This window comes from Carassius carassius, chromosome 31 (assembly GCF_963082965.1).
Source record: "Carassius carassius chromosome 31, fCarCar2.1, whole genome shotgun sequence".
NCBI lineage: Eukaryota > Metazoa > Chordata > Actinopteri > Cypriniformes > Cyprinidae > Carassius > Carassius carassius.
This window is the reverse complement of record NC_081785.1, coordinates 25,093,728-25,110,395: the sequence shown is the minus strand read 5'-3', so window position 1 is coordinate 25,110,395 and position 16,668 is coordinate 25,093,728. Positions and strand designations below refer to the sequence as shown.

General features: G+C 42.4%; 1 protein-coding gene across 1 annotated transcript in view; it reads left to right on the top strand.

The window, feature by feature from the left end:
- Positions 1-16,668, top strand: part of LOC132111809 (glycine N-methyltransferase-like) — a 65,408-nt gene that overhangs the window by 6,782 nt on the left and 41,958 nt on the right. The gene's annotated exons all lie outside the window — the stretch shown is intronic.

The window sequence follows — 16,668 nt, the reverse complement described above, 5'->3', positions numbered from 1 at the left end:
CCAGGAAATGCTGAGAGCAGCACATCTAATTCATCCATAAAGTTACCTAGTGGTCCTGGGGATCGATAGACAACTACAAAATGTATTTTAAGAGGGTAGGTAACAGTAACTGAATGCGAGTAACTGAATGTATTTATTATAGTAATTACAATAACTATGTAATAACTAGGTACTAACCCCGAACCTACCCCTAACCCATGTAGTTACCTTGTATAACCAGAACTTTCTTAGATAAATATTAGGGGTGGGCACGGATAGTCGAACATTCGAATATTCGTTCTGCTCTAATTATTCGATAAATAAAAATGATATTCGAATTTCGCAAAAAAAAAAAAAAAAAATCACAATTAAGCCTAATTTGGTCACTTTCTGTGATTCTCCATGGCATATTATTTGAAGATGTATGCAAGCAAAAAATAATTAATGAATGAATAAGGGGCCGTTCACATATCGCGCCTAAAAACGCGTGGAAAACGCTGGACGCGACGCTTCCTCCTCCTTTCCAAAGCGCTCGGGCAGAAGCACTCCTGAGGCGTCTGCCGTTGCTAAGCAACAATGACGCGCTCTCTCCATGAAAACGCAGAAATTTCAGCAAAGGATAAATGGATTTGCAGCACAAAAAATCGCTTTCAGTAGCTATGCTACTAAATTTATTTACTTATTATAAATGGCAATCCATATACAGCTATGATCAGCTGTTCCTTCATCTTGGCTGAGCTTTCAACGTTACGGGTAAGGATGTCACATGACCCGCGGTGCGCTCGCGGCATTCTGAAAAGTTGAGATGTTTTTATCTCGATGCGGAGCGGACGCGCCTGGAAAAAACGGGCGCGTCACACCTCTTGCGCATCGCGAACGCATCGCTTCCATTATGAGCGCGCATACCGCTCGCCTACATTGGAAATAACGAACTTGAGCGCGCAAACATGCAATATGTGACAGGCCCCTAAGAACTGCGGTCTTCTACAGTACTTCAAATATGCCGTGGAGAATCACAGAAAGTGACCCAATTCAAGAACACTGTTGCAGAATCTCTCAAGCAACGAATAAACACCGCTAACTTGGAGAATGCAGTGAAAACTCATCTTCACGTCTGCCCTAGACCCTCGGCACAAACATCTCAGGTTTCTCGATGAAAACATGAGAGAAGTAAGAAAAAAAACACATTTTTGAACATTATCAGAACATTTTCCTTGATGCGAGTGGGAACAGTTCTTGCTGGAGCCATGTATTCCACCAGATGAGGATCCCATTCAGTGGTGAAACGAAAACACGAAGCGCTTCACAAAACGTAGTCTCTTAGCACACCGTTATTTGTGAGTCTCGCCAACGTCTGTGCTGTCAGAGCGAGTTTTCTCCGCGGCTGGCCTTATTATTAACAGACTAAGGAGCCGACTTTCCCCCGATCATGTTTACATGCCCGTATTTCTTAACAAGAACATGTAAAACAATAGAAAAAAAGCAAAAAAGACTTGCTGACAGTTTAAAAGTTAAGTTTAGGCTACGTTCTACAATAGCCTAATTACTGCAGGCTGCTGTAAGTTTTTTCTTTCTTCACTTTTTTTTTTTTTGCTTTTAATCTGTAGGCCCTACTTTTGTTTGTTTGCACGCATTGTTAAAGGTTTTCAGCTACAAAACACGATGTGTAATGTTCAAGCTTATTTTGTGTAAGCTTGTTCAAAATGACGGAAACAATAAATGTTGCTGAAAAATAACGTCTGTCTCATTAAACTTAATTTAAATAAATGAATATTCGAGTATTCGTTTTTTGTGAGCTCAAATATTCGAATTTGATATTTGCAGAAAACGCCCATCCCTAATAAATATACTGTAAGTACACTATAAGTACATGTACAGTAGGTAGACATCCAAAACGCCCCTTTTACTGCCGCGGGTACCGCCGCGGCGTCTGTAAAGTGCATTTGCAGCTTTTGGCCGCTTGTACTAGTTTTCACATAACGTGTTAACATGTTACTAGTTAGACTTTTTCCAAAGACTTTTTCCAAACTATAATTCCTGACTAAATGTATAATCAAGTGAAATATTATGAAGTTTCAAGAACAATATACAATACTATACCATTCAAAAGCTTGATGTAAATAATATAAATGTAACTGTAACAAATGTAACAAAATACTGTTCTTTCAGTTTATCCCCACTAAAAAACCTGAAAAAAATATTCTCAGCTCTTTTCAACATTAATAATAGTAATAATAATAATGATGATGATGATGATGATGATGATGATGATGATAAAACTAAATCTTTTTTTGTAGAAAAGGATTTCTGAAGGATTGTGTGACTGGAGTAATGATGCAAAAAAATTCAGTTTGAAAGTCAGCTTTGATTATTCTTAATAAACTGTTTATCTGCGATCCCAAGTGGATATTAAATTATGTTGTGGGATAATTAAATATATTCTAAATAGGGCTGTAGCTATCGAATATTTTAGTAATCGAGTATTCTACCAAAAATTCTGTCGATTAATCGAGTAATCGGATAAAATGTGTTTTTGCTTAATTAAAGTGTAATATTAATTATGCAAGAGAAAATAAGACTCCTGGGTCTCTTAAAATGAACAGCTAAGTTTCCTTTTTTAGAAAAAAAATATTTTTATTTTTTAAATGCATAGAATGCAATGCATACATCAAAAATAAACATTTAATTATTACCCATTGTTTCTCTGTCTGTACTTGTACTGTGAACAATGACAATAAAGTTGACAGATAAATTAGGTGCATTTAAGTGCCATTCAGTTGTAGTTTTAAATAAAGCATTTTCTGAGATGCACATTAAACATTAAACACATAAAACATTCATTTAATTTATCTTTTAATTATTGAAAATTAACCTAACTTTTTGGTAAACAAAGGGGATTTACCATTAAAAATAAAACATGGAAGAAATGTTGTGAGATTAAACCTTAAAAAAATAATGGTTTTTTTTTTTTTTTTTTTTTTTTTTTTTTAGTAGGCTATGTACATTCTGCTGAACAATAGTCTTTAACCGGACTTTTATTTTGACGGGTTGACGTACATTTACAGTTCTGTGTATGTGATGTGACGCTAGTTTTACTCAAATCAAACGGTCAAATGCTCATGAAGTGACTGTCAGTGCAGTTCTGCAGATGTTGTTCATGTGTTCACGTCCTTATAGTGAGACAGCAGAAGCTGAAATTACCGGAGCGTCACACGCGCTTCAGTGTGTTTAATAAAGGAAAACGCGCTTCTGCTCCATTCATTAACAGAGACACGCAGAACATGCAGGATTCATATTTAAGTTAAATAGACTGTTCCGGCTTAATATTTACAGATATTAGTCCATATCGTGATTTGATGTAAGTGCAATGACCTATTTTTGATTAATTCAGTCAAAATGTGGCAAATTCCTTGCCATTCCACGGTAAACTGTAAATTCCGTTTTTATGACTGGATTCCGCGATTCCCTCCGCGTTTTCTGCATCGGAGGGAATCTGCATAAAATAAGGGAAAAAATAAGGGATGATCCAAATATTTGTTTTGCTTCACCTATTTATGTAGGCTACAATTATTCAAAAATAAATAAATAAATAATAAAATGTAATTAAAAATGCCATCGGCCTGAGTAAATTTGAATTTTATAGAATTGTGTAAATTATAAAATCGTGACTTTAAAGGTTAGTTATTTAGGAGGTGAAAATACTGTGAAATTACAAATGGCATTAGATTTTAGAGCATAACAACTGAAGGTTTATGAAACGTTAGCCAATAAAGCATTTTTTTAAACAATGGAACTTAAAGTTGTGAACTAAAATATCATTTCAACCATACAGCATGTGAATAAATAAAATGCATACTTTTCATAACATTTCATTGTTCATAAAATGCATAACGTTTCTGGTGTTTGGATTTGAACTTCAATATAATGAGCTCCAAGTTTAAGAATAGCCCTAGACTAGTCTTCCTTCAGTTAGAATGAATGTTTTCCTGCCTTGCTAAATGTTGGGCTCATGATCAATAAGTTGTATTCGCCTCAATCTGATTTAGTAAAGTCAAACCGCAGATGGTGAAGCTTGGTCTGTTAGCGGAGTCCCGCACACTGTGAGGCGGAACAGCTGCAGAGGATTCCGCTTGGTCTTAAAGCCTTCCGCAAACACCCACAATCACAAATAAATATGATTTTCGTAGAATAATTATTAATTATTAATTGATAATTTGTTATTATGATTATGGTCATGTGAAAATAATAATATGGGCTGCGAGAAAATAATGAATACAAAGAGTAGTGCTGCTGAGTGCAGGCATGTTTCAGCCCAGTAACACACCGTTCCTCAGAGCCTAAAAACAGACCGAATTCCATTCAGCTGGAGGGGGCTGGGTTTTTTGGGGGGGGGGTAGTTATGTATGGCTTGTGGGGGTTGAGATAAAGGTGTGAATCTTGCTCTTTCATATGGACAGTGTCTTATGAGGCTTTAAAACTTGCTGAACGGGTTTATATAGGTCTGTTGTTTTGGTTATAGACTAAAAAATGGTCTGCCCCCACGTAAGATTTTTCTAGTTCTAGTCGTTCATTTGTTATATTCAACTAATCAGAGGAAGTCATTTATATTAAATTTACATAATCAAGTCTTAATATATTCCGCACTCAAGCACATGCATTAAGTTTGCCACAAAGCACATGCAGAAGTAGCCTAATAATTGTGAAAAATGAGACATTTTAATTATTTATTAATAAACAAATGTTTTCTTGTTGGCTGCAAGATGAAATTCACAGTGCTGGCTCTCTCCGACGAGAGAAATGCAACATTCACAGATTGATGAATGTTGAATATTAATGCGCCCTGTCATTTATGCGCATTAATAATTTTTGCACAAACACTTGAATATGACTATTAATTCACATTTTGCATATGCATTACAATGTACATTATTTTTTACATGCAATTATCCAAATTAAAACCAAACAAGATTTGTAATTAAGATAAAACAAATAAGAATAAATGCTGCACAACTACAAGCAGTGTAGTGCAAATCTTGCACATATTTTACACACCTGCATTTAAATCCAGCTGCATTTTTTTTATTAAATTATATGAAAGCAAGTAGGGCTGGGTGATAAATCGATTTTATCGATTAACTCGAATTTGTAATTTACATCGGTTTGTTTGAATGAAAATTGTTTTTCTTTTTAACATCCACCAACGCACCACTCGAGGCTCCCGTAGTTCCGAGTGGGCTCCTCCCCGCGCGTCTGAGATAGAGACACGCAGCCGAGCAGAGGATGAGTGGAGCAGAGTGATTCTGACTGGAGCGAGGAGTTTTTAAGAGTCTGAGCGTCATGGTTTTCACTCGCTCCAAGAGCCTCCATCACGAGTACAATTCATGCCAACACCCCGTAATATAACTGCATATTCAGCAAGAATTCATGTTAAACATATTTAGCTATGGCTTGATCAGAAGGTTATAATGACTTCAAGAGTCAAGAGGGATGTTAAAGGCTAAGGAGTAGTGTTGTCAAAAGACCCGGTACTTCGGTACCAAGTCGGTACTAAAAAAATTGTCAAAGTTAGCATAAATTAATCAAATCAAATCTCCATATGGACCATTATCTGTAAATGTTAAGCCGCAAAAGTTGGTTGAAATCTGCATCCTGCATGTTCTGCGTGCATGTCTCTGTGTGAATGAATGAATGGTTTGTTTACTACATAGACTGAATCGCATGACGCTTGCAATAATGAGGACATAAATACACAAACAACATCACCAGAACTGTTCTGAGTCACTTCACAAGCATTTTACCGTTTCATTTGAGTAAAACCAGTGTCAATTTAAAGGTATTCACGGAAAACCGTCAAAACAGCCTCTACATTGCGAGTAAATCACTAGAATGTTCTTAAATTCTTAGATTTTACTCACCAGTGTGTGTGTGTTCGAGGCTATTATAAGATTGGCGCAGATATATTTTCTGTCGCTGAACACTGAGCGCTTCAGAGTTCTCTCTCCATCAAGCGATCTGTACTTTTCAATTCATCTCAATGGACACCTGTATTTGCCTCTTTTACTGTCTATGGTATTTGCCGAACTGTAAACTCTGTGTGAAGGAGCACGACTCGCCGTCGCTTTGTTGATAGCTCTGTTTCTCACACATGCAAAAGAGAGAGCGAGAGTCTTACCACGCTGAATTGACATGCTACATGTTAACTATATTCTTTGTTGTCTTCTCCTGTCAAAATAATGGAGTTCATTTAGAATTATTCATATTTTCGAACAAGCAGAAGATATGCCGGTTTCTCTGGTAGTGGGCGGAGCTAATGCGCAAATGGCAATTTCATTGGCTGGCGCTCATCTATTAACGTCCCTGTTTTGATTTCAGCAAATCAGTTCGATCGAACGCAGACAACGTGATTAATATTCATGAACCAGCAGCTCATCAATCCATAGTGCATTGTATATTGTTAGTATGGTAGTAGAATTAGTAGTATTATTGTCTTTTAATAATAATTATTATGATGTATTACTTTTTTTTTTTACAGAAACCCTCAATGAACAAAAATATCTTAAGCATCACCACCAGTCTTAAGTTCAGATAAATGACAAATATGCATTCATTACAAATTCATTTTTACATAAAGGCATAGTGCTAGAAATATTATTATTATTTTGTAAAATGTATGTGATACTGCTACTTCTGTTAATTAAAAATTAATCACATATTATTTCTTCCATGTTTTAATTTTAATAGCAAATCCCCTTTATTTACCAAAAAATAAAATGTGTTTAAATTTCATAAAATTCTTAAATTTGGGTGAAACTTGTTTACTGTTTTTCATAATTATATTACTTGTAGAAGAGCTTTAAACACAATTGTAAATAAGTTTAAAGAATGGCATTGGTTTTATTTTTAGTGATAAAAAGTTTTTTTTTTTTTATTAGCATATTTTTGTTTTGCTTTGGTACCGAAATTGGTACCGAGAACCGTGGATTTTCACTGGTATCGGTACCGAATACTGAAATGTTGGTACCGTGACAACACTACTAAGGAGTTCTCTTACGAGAGCTCTCTCGTACTGCGTCTTAGCTAAGACGCTACGGGAAAAGTCTCTTTTCACAAAATACTGAAGCAAAAAATTATCCTTAATTTTATATTTTTGTAAAGCGCATTTGCAGCAGTACACAGCCATAGGCGAGACGGCTCATTCACTCATTGGATTGTTCTGCGGCAACTGCACAGCCTATCGAGCGCAGGCTGATGCACCCTTCTTGCCACTTCCAGCCGAAATGGGTGTGGCTCAACCTATAAAAGGAGCTCGATAAGGCTGACTCACCTGATTTTTCATCTCTTCAGCGAAGCTCACGCATCGCTGGATCACGGAGGAAGCAAGCGCCATCTGAGAAAGCATATCAGCTGGACGAGCCATTCTGAAGCTGCTGGCATCGCCGCCTTCCACTGCCGTTCCTGCTGCGCTGTCCGGCGCCTATATCCTTTCAATTCTGTTATTACCAACTGTTCTTTATGTGTGTGTGTGTTCGCCCTGCGACACACACTCGTAAAAGAGCTTGCGTCTTTTTTAAGATGCCTTCCTGCGGCTCGTCAGAGCCCCACTCAGCGAGGGAGACGGGTACGTCATCTGTGTCTCCTGCCTGGGTGAAGATCATGCAGCGCTCGCGCTCGCTGACGGCGGATGCCCTCACTGCGAGCTGTTGCCATGGTGACTCTGAGGACTCGCCTGGCCTTTTTCTCTGAGCCTGCATTCTCCGCTGCGCTGAGGCGCCGTAAAAGCGTTGCTTCCAGCGGATTTGGGAACCGTCTTCAGCTCAACCGAGCTCGCCTGTTCGCCCTGCTTCACCGGCCCCCCCCTGCATCGCTTCCCGATGGGCAGCGCCCGCTGTTTGCCGGTGCGTCGTCCGAGGAAGTCGATCTCAGGGCCGCGTCGGGGGAAGAGGACACGCGCTCTCTGCTAGCTTTGGGCAGTGAGGGCTGGGCGAGCTCCGAGGATCTCGCGCCTTCTGCTCAGAAGCCCAGCAGATGAGCTGACATCGAGAAGGAGCCGGGTCGAATGCTCGTGTTGGCCGCGACGAGTCTCGGCCGCGAGTGGTCTGCACCAGCGCCCCCCATCTCGTTCCCGGCTGGATGGTATTTTCCTTTCGGATGAGCGTACTTCTCAAAGCCCGCCTCATTTCTTCCTGAGCTTCACGAAGAGGTTGGCGAAGGCTTGGAACGCTCCATATTCAGGGCGAACTCGTTCGTCTGTCTCACTAGCATTCTCCACACTGATGATGCTAAAAACAGGAACTACCAGTCACTTCCGCCGGTGGAACAGGCGATAGCGACGCACCTTTGTCCGCCCTCTGCTGGATGGCGGCAAAAGCGGTGTTGCCATCTAAAGCCTGCTATGTGACGCTGCGGCTGCACTACTCGCGATGGCTGCTTCATCGAAGCGCAGGTGTACGAGTTCCGCTGTGGCCGAGCTCTCACCCAAGCGCGCCGCTGTTTCAGTTCCAGGAATTGTGACTGTCTCAGCGTTTTCTGCAACGCGCAAGCCTGCACAGTGGCCCGCTTGCCTGCACACAAAAGCCGTTATCACAACAGCTTCAGCAACGCAGCTCGAGACCCCCGTTCTCGCTCTACCGGCCGTCGCCCCCGCGCCGCGGGGACCGCGGCAGAGGATTACGGTGACGCCGGGAGCCCCGAAGCCATCCTAGGAAAGCCATCTATGCATGCTGCATGACGCTGCGTCTGCACTACACACGATGGCTGCTTCATCGAAGCGCCGGTGTACGAGTTCCGCTGTGGCCGGGCTCTCACCTAAGCGCGCCACTGTTTCAGTTCCAGAGATTGTAAGCAAGAGCAAGCCTCTACGGTTGCCCGCTTGCCTGCACACAAAAACCGTTATCACGGCTACCCAGATATTTCCCGAAAAAGGTGTAATTTCTGGTGTCCCGGCCACGGCCGATGGTGCTATAAATGTAGTGACGATGCCCACTGCTCAGTGCCCATCTCCACATATAAGCACAGCCCTTCACACAGGGCTCAAGCCAATAAAAGCGACTCAAGTCGATCACGCGCACTACATAGTAGACGTGCCCACTCCTCAGTGCCCACAATCACTATGTCACACGCGTCATGTGGTTTCTTTAAAAACGAAACCCGTGCACGTTCGTCCGGCCACGGCCGATGGTGCTATAAATGTAGTGACGATGCCCACTCCTCAGTGCCCATCTCCACATGTAAGTACAGCCTTGCACACAGGGCCTGCGCCAATAATAGCGACTCAAGTCGATAGTGCACACTGCATAGTAAGCGTGCCCACCCCTCAGTGCCCACAATTAATATGTCACACGCGTCATGTGGTTTCTGTAAAAACAAAACCCGTGCACGCTCGTCTGGCCACGGCCGATGGTGCTATAAATGCAGTGACGATGCCCACTCCTCAGTGCCCATCTCCACATGTAAGCACAGCCCTGCACACAGGGCTCGCGCACATAAGATCGACACAGATCGGTCGAGCGCGCCGCATAGTAAACGTGCCCACTCCCCAGTGCCCACATACACTATGTCACATACGGCGCGTGGCTTCTGTAAAAACGAGGCCCGTGCACGTACGCTCTGCACAAGCAGACAGCGAGTTGAAAGTGGTAAATGTGCACATATGCAGCCCACAGTTACTCGCAGACATATCGAGTCCCACGGGATCTGCTCAGCCTTCCCCAAGTCGGTTAAGCGCCGGGACGGGGTCGAGGAGGAGCGATCTGCCCGCTGTGATCCGCGCGCTCCCCGCCTCAAATGCGCAGCACACCCGAGCGCCGCCGTTGCCCAGTCAACAGAGCGTGCTTCGCATCCAGCCCTTAGCCATTCATGCAGAGGCATGGTCAGCGCTTCCAGGGGTTTCGGATTGGGTGCTAGGCATTATAAAGAGAGGCTACCCGCTACAGTTTTTTCGACGCCCTCCGCGCTTTTCAGCGCGCGTCGAAACTACGGTCAAAACAGAAGTAGCACACATACTTCGGGCCGAAATATCAAAACTGTTGAGCAAAGGGGCTGTAGAGCCTGTGTCTCAAGCTCAAAGTGAGGGGGGGCTTTACAGCAGATACTTTCTGGTGCCCAAGAGAGACGGGGGTCTCAGGCCCATACTGGATCTAAGACAGCTGAACAAGGCATTGATGAAACGCAGTTTCAGAATGCTTACGACCAGGAAACTCCTCGCGCAGATTCGCAGAGGGGACTGGTTCATGTCAATAGATCTGAAGGACGCCTATTTTCAAATACAGATAGCGTCAAACCACAGGCGATATTTGAGATTCGCCTTCGAGGGCCAGGCATACCAGTTTACAGTCCTGCCGTTCGGCTTGTCCGTGGCTCCTCGTACGTTTACGAGGTGCATGGATGCAGCGCTCGCTCCTCTCAGACTCAGAGGCATGCGAGTGATTGCACCTAATTCAACAATTTATAGGATCATCAAGAACTTCAAGGAAAGAGGTTCAATTCTTGTAAAGAAGGCTTCAGGGCATCCAAGAAAGTTCAGCAAGCGCCAGGATCGTCTCCTAAAGAGGATTCAGCTGCGGGATCGGAGTGCCACCAGTGCAGAGCTTGCTCAGGAATGGCAGCAGGCAGGTGTGAGCGCATCTGCACGCACAGTGAGGCGAAGACTTTTGGAAGATGGCTGTTGTCAAAAAGGGCAGCAAAGAAGCCACTTCTCTCCAAAAAAAACATCAGGGGCAGATTGATCTTCTGCAGAAAGTATAGTAAATGGACTGCTGAGGACTGGGGCAAAGTCATATTCTCCGATGAAGCCCCTTTCCGATTGTTTGGGGCATCTGGAAAAAGGCTTGTCCGGAGAAGAAAAGGTGAGCACTACCATCAGTCCTGTGTCATGCCAACAGTAAAGCATCCTGACACCATTCATGTGTGGGGTTGCTTCTCATCCAAGGGAGTGGGCTCACTCACAATTCTGCCCAAAAACACAGCCATGAATAAAGAATGGTACCAAAACACCATCCAACAGCAACTTCTTCCAACAATCCAACAACAGTTTGGTGAAGAACAATGCATTTTCCAGCACGATGGAACACCGTGCCATAAGGCAAAAGTGATAACTAAGTGGCTCGGGGACCAGAATGTTGAAATTTGGGGTCCATGGCCTGGAAACTCCCCAGATCTTAATCCCATTGAGAACTTGTGGTCAATCCTCAAGAGGCGGGTGGACAAACAAAAACCCACTAATTCTGACAAACTCCAAGAAGTTATTATGAAAGAATGGGTTCTTGCTATCTTGCTATAAAGAATTTGCTATCAGTCAGGATTTGGCCCAGAAGTTGATTGAGAGCATGCCCAGTCGAATTGCAGAGGTCCTGAAAAAGAACACTACAAATACTGACTCTTTGCATAAATGTCATGTAATTGTCTATAAAAGCCTTTGAAACGTATGAAAAAAAAAAAAAAAAAAAAAAAAAAAAAATATATATATATATACTGTATATATATATATACTGTATATATATATACTGTATATACCCTGACTATCACTGTATTCATTTTTAAGTAATTTTACTGTATAGTTTTGGAGAAAACTATAAGCAAATTCACCCAAAACAACAAAATGAAACCTAGCAAAATATGGAAATAAACCGAGTGCAACAAAAGAGTTTGATGTTTTGTTGATTGATTTTGCTTGTAGTTTTTTTCCAAATCTATACAGTAAAATGACTTGAAAATGAATACAGTGATAGTCACGGTCACTCTGAATACATATGAATTGAAACAATGAGCTAACCTATAAAGGAACCCTTTTTATGAGTGTTGGTAAATGGGACACAGTGCAATTGCTAGGATGCATTTTGTTGTTTGGGGTGATTTTGATTTTAGTTTTCTCCGAAATGCCTTGTGTAAAAAAAAAAAATATATATATATATATATATATATACTTTTATTATTATTAATACACGATTTATAATAATGTCAAATACAAACGTGCAAAAAAAGGGTTGCTGGTTTGACCGTGTATTTTCGAAGTGCAGCTGGCTTGACCGCAGTGATTGTGTGTTCCTTTTGTAATCCAAGCAAGAGGACATGTAAACACTTGATCAGATTGAAAACTGAAACCTGAAAGTACTGCGCATGTGCGGTGATGCAAAAATAGCGTAATGATATATGACGCGCGGAATGATCTGTTCTTCCTGGTGAATAAAGTGTCATAAATGAGTGTCCCGTCATTCTAAAATTGGAGCAGCACAACGCCCCAGCAGTCCTTGTTTGAGACTATCAATCACAGATGATGCTTTACAAAAGAAAGCAGCATGGCACAACTGGACCCGTGGTAGATAAATACATTATGCGACAACAGCGGGGAAACTCTTCGGTTACTTAACGTAACCTCGGTTCCCCGAGATAAGGAAACGAGCGTTATGCATGGGTTAAAACTCCTTTTTTTCTTTCTGTTGTAGCCTGATTTGTTCACGTTTGTGTAGCTGCACAAACCAATGGTGCTTTAGCCCGCCAAAAGGGGCTGGGCCGACTGCTATATAAGTCTCCGCAATATATGCATCAGCTCTGAAAACCAAGCCTGGTTATTCCAGAGCGGAGCTACTAAGAGGAGGAAGCATTTGGTTTCCTTGACTGGCCTGATGATCTGGGGAATCAGGGCGATAGGAGGAAATGCATACAGGTGAGCCCTGGGCCAGTCATGGGCCAGGGCATCTCTCTGTATCGAGAAAAATGTTGGGCAATGAAAGTTGCCTTTCAAAGCAAAGAGGTCGTCCTCTGCATTCCCGAAGACTGCCCAAATTCGCTGTACCATCTAAAGATGCAGCGCCCAAACTGCCCAGGGCTACCTTACCTCTGGACAGCATGTCCGCTCCCAGGTTCATCTCACCCGGTGAATGAACTGCCCTTAGCAGTTAGTTCTTTCTGTGCCCAGAGAAAGAGGCAACAAACAAATCTGTATAAGGTGTGAGACCTGAGGCTGCCTTGGTGATTGATATAAGATACCACTGTCGTGCTGTCTGAACGGACTAGGACGTGATGGCCTTTGATGGCCAGAAGGAAGGAATACAGGGTTAAGGAAACTGCCAAAATCGCTAGGCAGTTGATATGTAGGCATCGCTGCTGAGCTGCCCAGGAGCCGAATGCCGGATTGCCTTCCAACAGCATGCCCCACCCGGAGTTGGATATGTCTGTCATGATTGCTTTCCTTCTGGAGGCCACACCCATCCTCACTCCTGTCTGAAACGGGCGAGATGTCCTCCAGGGAGCCACAGCCTTGGTACAGCAGTGGTCCACCCTGACCGGAAACCTCTTCAACCACCAAGCATGTGGCGGGACTCTGGCTTTTAGCCAAAATTGGAGAGGCCGCATGTGGTGCAGACCCAGCGGAGCTACAGAGGCAGCAGCTGCCATAAGGCCGAGTAGCCTCTGAAAAACCCTCAGGGAGTGTGTTGTCCCCGGTGTGAGGGAAGCCGTCAATCTGTTGCTGTGCGCAGCTCTTTAACCCTTTGGAGTCGATTAACGTGTATACACGATATTAGGCAATTTCTTCTGATAACCCCGAAAAGAACTTAAATTACACTTTCAGTCTTGATCCTACAGATAAGAGCAATACATCAATTGAATCTCTAAAGTGTCTACTTTTTTTGTATACAGATATAATAAAAACAAAACTTTGTGCATTTATAAAATAAAGATAACAAGCAAGGTGTGCTGTCTGCAGCCTTTGTCTGCACTAATCATCATTTACAAACATGTTATTAAAACGAACTGTAACTCAGTGAATTCTCAAGGAAGAGACATGAGAGATAGATCTATAGAAAGCCTGACATGTCTCCTTTTAAAATTAACAAGTACAGTTGTGGCCAAAAGTTTTGAGAATTAATATTAGAAATTGGAAAAGTTGCTGCTTAAGTTTTTATAATAGCAATTTGCATATACTCCAAAATGTTATGAAGAGTGATCAGATGTATTACATAGTCCTTCTTTGCCATGAAAATTAACTTAATCCCAAAAAAACCTTTCCACTGCATTTCATTGCTGTCATTAAAGGACCTGCTGAGATCATTTCAGTAATCGTCTTGTTAACTCAGGTGAGAATGTTGCCGAGCACAAGGCTGGACATCATTATGTCAGGCTGATTGGGTTAGAATGGCAGACTTGACATGTTAAAAGGAGGGTGATGCTTGAAATCATTGTTCTTCCATTGTTAACCATGGTGACCTGCAAAGAAACGCGTGCAGCCATTATTGCGTTGCATAAAAATGTCTTCACAGGCAAGGATATTGTGGCTACTAAGATTGCACCTAAATCAACAATTTATAGGATCATCAAGAACTTCAAGGAAAGAGGTTCAATTCTTGTAAAGAAGGCTTCAGGGCGTCCAAGAAAGTCCAGCAAGCGCCAGGATCGTCTCCTAAAGAGGATTCAGCTGCGGGATCGCAGTGCCACCAGTGCAGAGCTTGCTCAGGAATGGCAGCAGGCAGGTATGAGCGCATCTGCACACACAGTGAGGTGACGACTTTTGGAAGATGGCCTGGTGTCAAGAAGGGCAGCAAAGAAGCCATTTCTCTCCAAAAAAAAACATCAGGGACAGATTGATCTTCTGCAGAAAGTATAGTGAATGGACTGCTGAGGACTGGGGCAAAGTCATATTCTCCGATGAAGCCCCTTTCCGATTGTTTGGGGCATCTGGAAAAAGGCTTGTCCAGAGAAGAAAAGGTGAGCGCTACCATCAGTCCTGTGTCATGCCAACAGTAAAGCATCCTGACACCATTCATGTGTGGGGTTGCTTCTCATCCAAGGGAGTGGGCTCACTCACAATTCTGCCCAAAAACACAGCCATGAATAAAGAATGGTACCAAAACACCCTCCAACAGCAACTTCTCCCAACAACAGTTTGGTGAAGAACAATGCATTTTCCAGCACGATGGAGCACCGTGCCACAAGGCAAAAGTGATAACTAAGTGGCTCAGGGGCCAGAATGTTGAAATTTTGGGTCCATGGCCTGGAAACTCCCCAGATCTTAATCCCATTGAGAACTTGTGGTCAATCCTCAAGAGGCGGGTGGACAAACAAAAACCCACTAATTCTGACAAACTCCAAGAAGTGATTATGAAAGAATGGGTTGCTATCAGTAAGGATTTGGCCCAGAAGTTGATTGAGAGCATGCCCAGTCGAATTGCAAAGGTCCTAAAAAAGAAGGACCAACACTGCAAATACTGACTCTTTGCATAAATGTCATGTAATTGACGATAAAAGCATTTGAAACATATGAAGTGCTTGTAATTATATTTCAGTACATCACAGAAACAACTGAAACGAAGATCTAAAGATCTTCATTATCTTCTAATGTGACCACGCCCCCTCGATGAACGCGTTATTCAGATTCTAATGTTTCACTGAAGCAAGCGGCTTGAATATGCCCATAAAGCAGAAAACAGTGCAGCGAGACTGTTCAAGTTTTTTTTTTTTTTTTTTTTACTGTTTGCTTCGCGATGAGAGGAAGAAGACATAATTCACCCCAAAAAGATGTGATCTGGATTACCTCAGGATTTGAGATTTGGATTTCCTCACAAAAAAAGAATGAAGCGCAAGAATTATTATTATTTTTTTAATATAATATTTTTTTGGTGTATCGCCTTTTTGTCAGCTCCGTCAATGGTGGTGAGAGCTGCTGCAGTAGAGGGGTTTACCCGTGCTGAGTAGTGGGCTCGCCGTCTCTTGTTAAGCTTGTCGTGGATGGATGGCAAGAATGCGGGTGGGCGCTGGCGGGTCTCTGTCAGGAACCATTCGTCCAGTAATCCATGTGCGGGTTTGTCCGGAGCCGACCACTCGAGTCCCAGATCCTTTGCGAGGACGCAGATTAGCTCAGCGCCTGGCTTCGGTCTCGGCACCTGAGGGGGCGGGGCTACTTCGGGCTCTGCTCTTTGCTGGAATCACCCCATTCCTCTGTTTCTGATGCTGCCAATGACACAGAGTCGTCTGTGGTGACGTCATCAATGATTATGTCCTCCTCGGACGTGCCGAATGAGACCAGTCTGCTCACAGCTGAAGAGGGGTTCTGGTCCTCGTTCGCAAAGCGTAAGAGGATGCAGGGAGGGTGGGGCATGCGGTCGTTGAGCCGACGTGACAGCTACACAAACATGAACTAATCAGGCTTCAGCAGAAAGGAAAAAATTAGCAGAAAGGAAAAAATTAGCTTTTCCCATACATAATGGGAGTGAACGTTCGAAAGGGAGCTCTGTATATTCATGCAGTGTGCCTATGTAAAAAGAGTAAATCCGATCAGAAGCTTGTGAAATGTAAACACGCATATCAACCCGATCACTTTATTTAGCGTTCATGTAAACATTACATTCGGATTCGTCAATCAAAATGAATTCATTCAGACGGAAGCAAAAACTGTAAACGTACCTAATGTCAAATTTACTGTCACTCCCACAACTGCTGTATTAGAAAGACCCTCATAGAAGCGTTAACTATTTGTTTGTAATTTCATGCAAAGGTGATATAATGACAAATTTAATAAACCTACAAACAGTATTTACGATGCTGATTATCATTGAATTGCATCAACACAGTCTTTTTATCACAATCTAGTGATACATTTTCATTTGATTACCACTGTTTTTAGAAAAAAAAAGTGTTAACTAAGTTTTTTTTTCATAAACTTTTTTTGTAATTTTCCACTTTGCATTGGAATTTAAA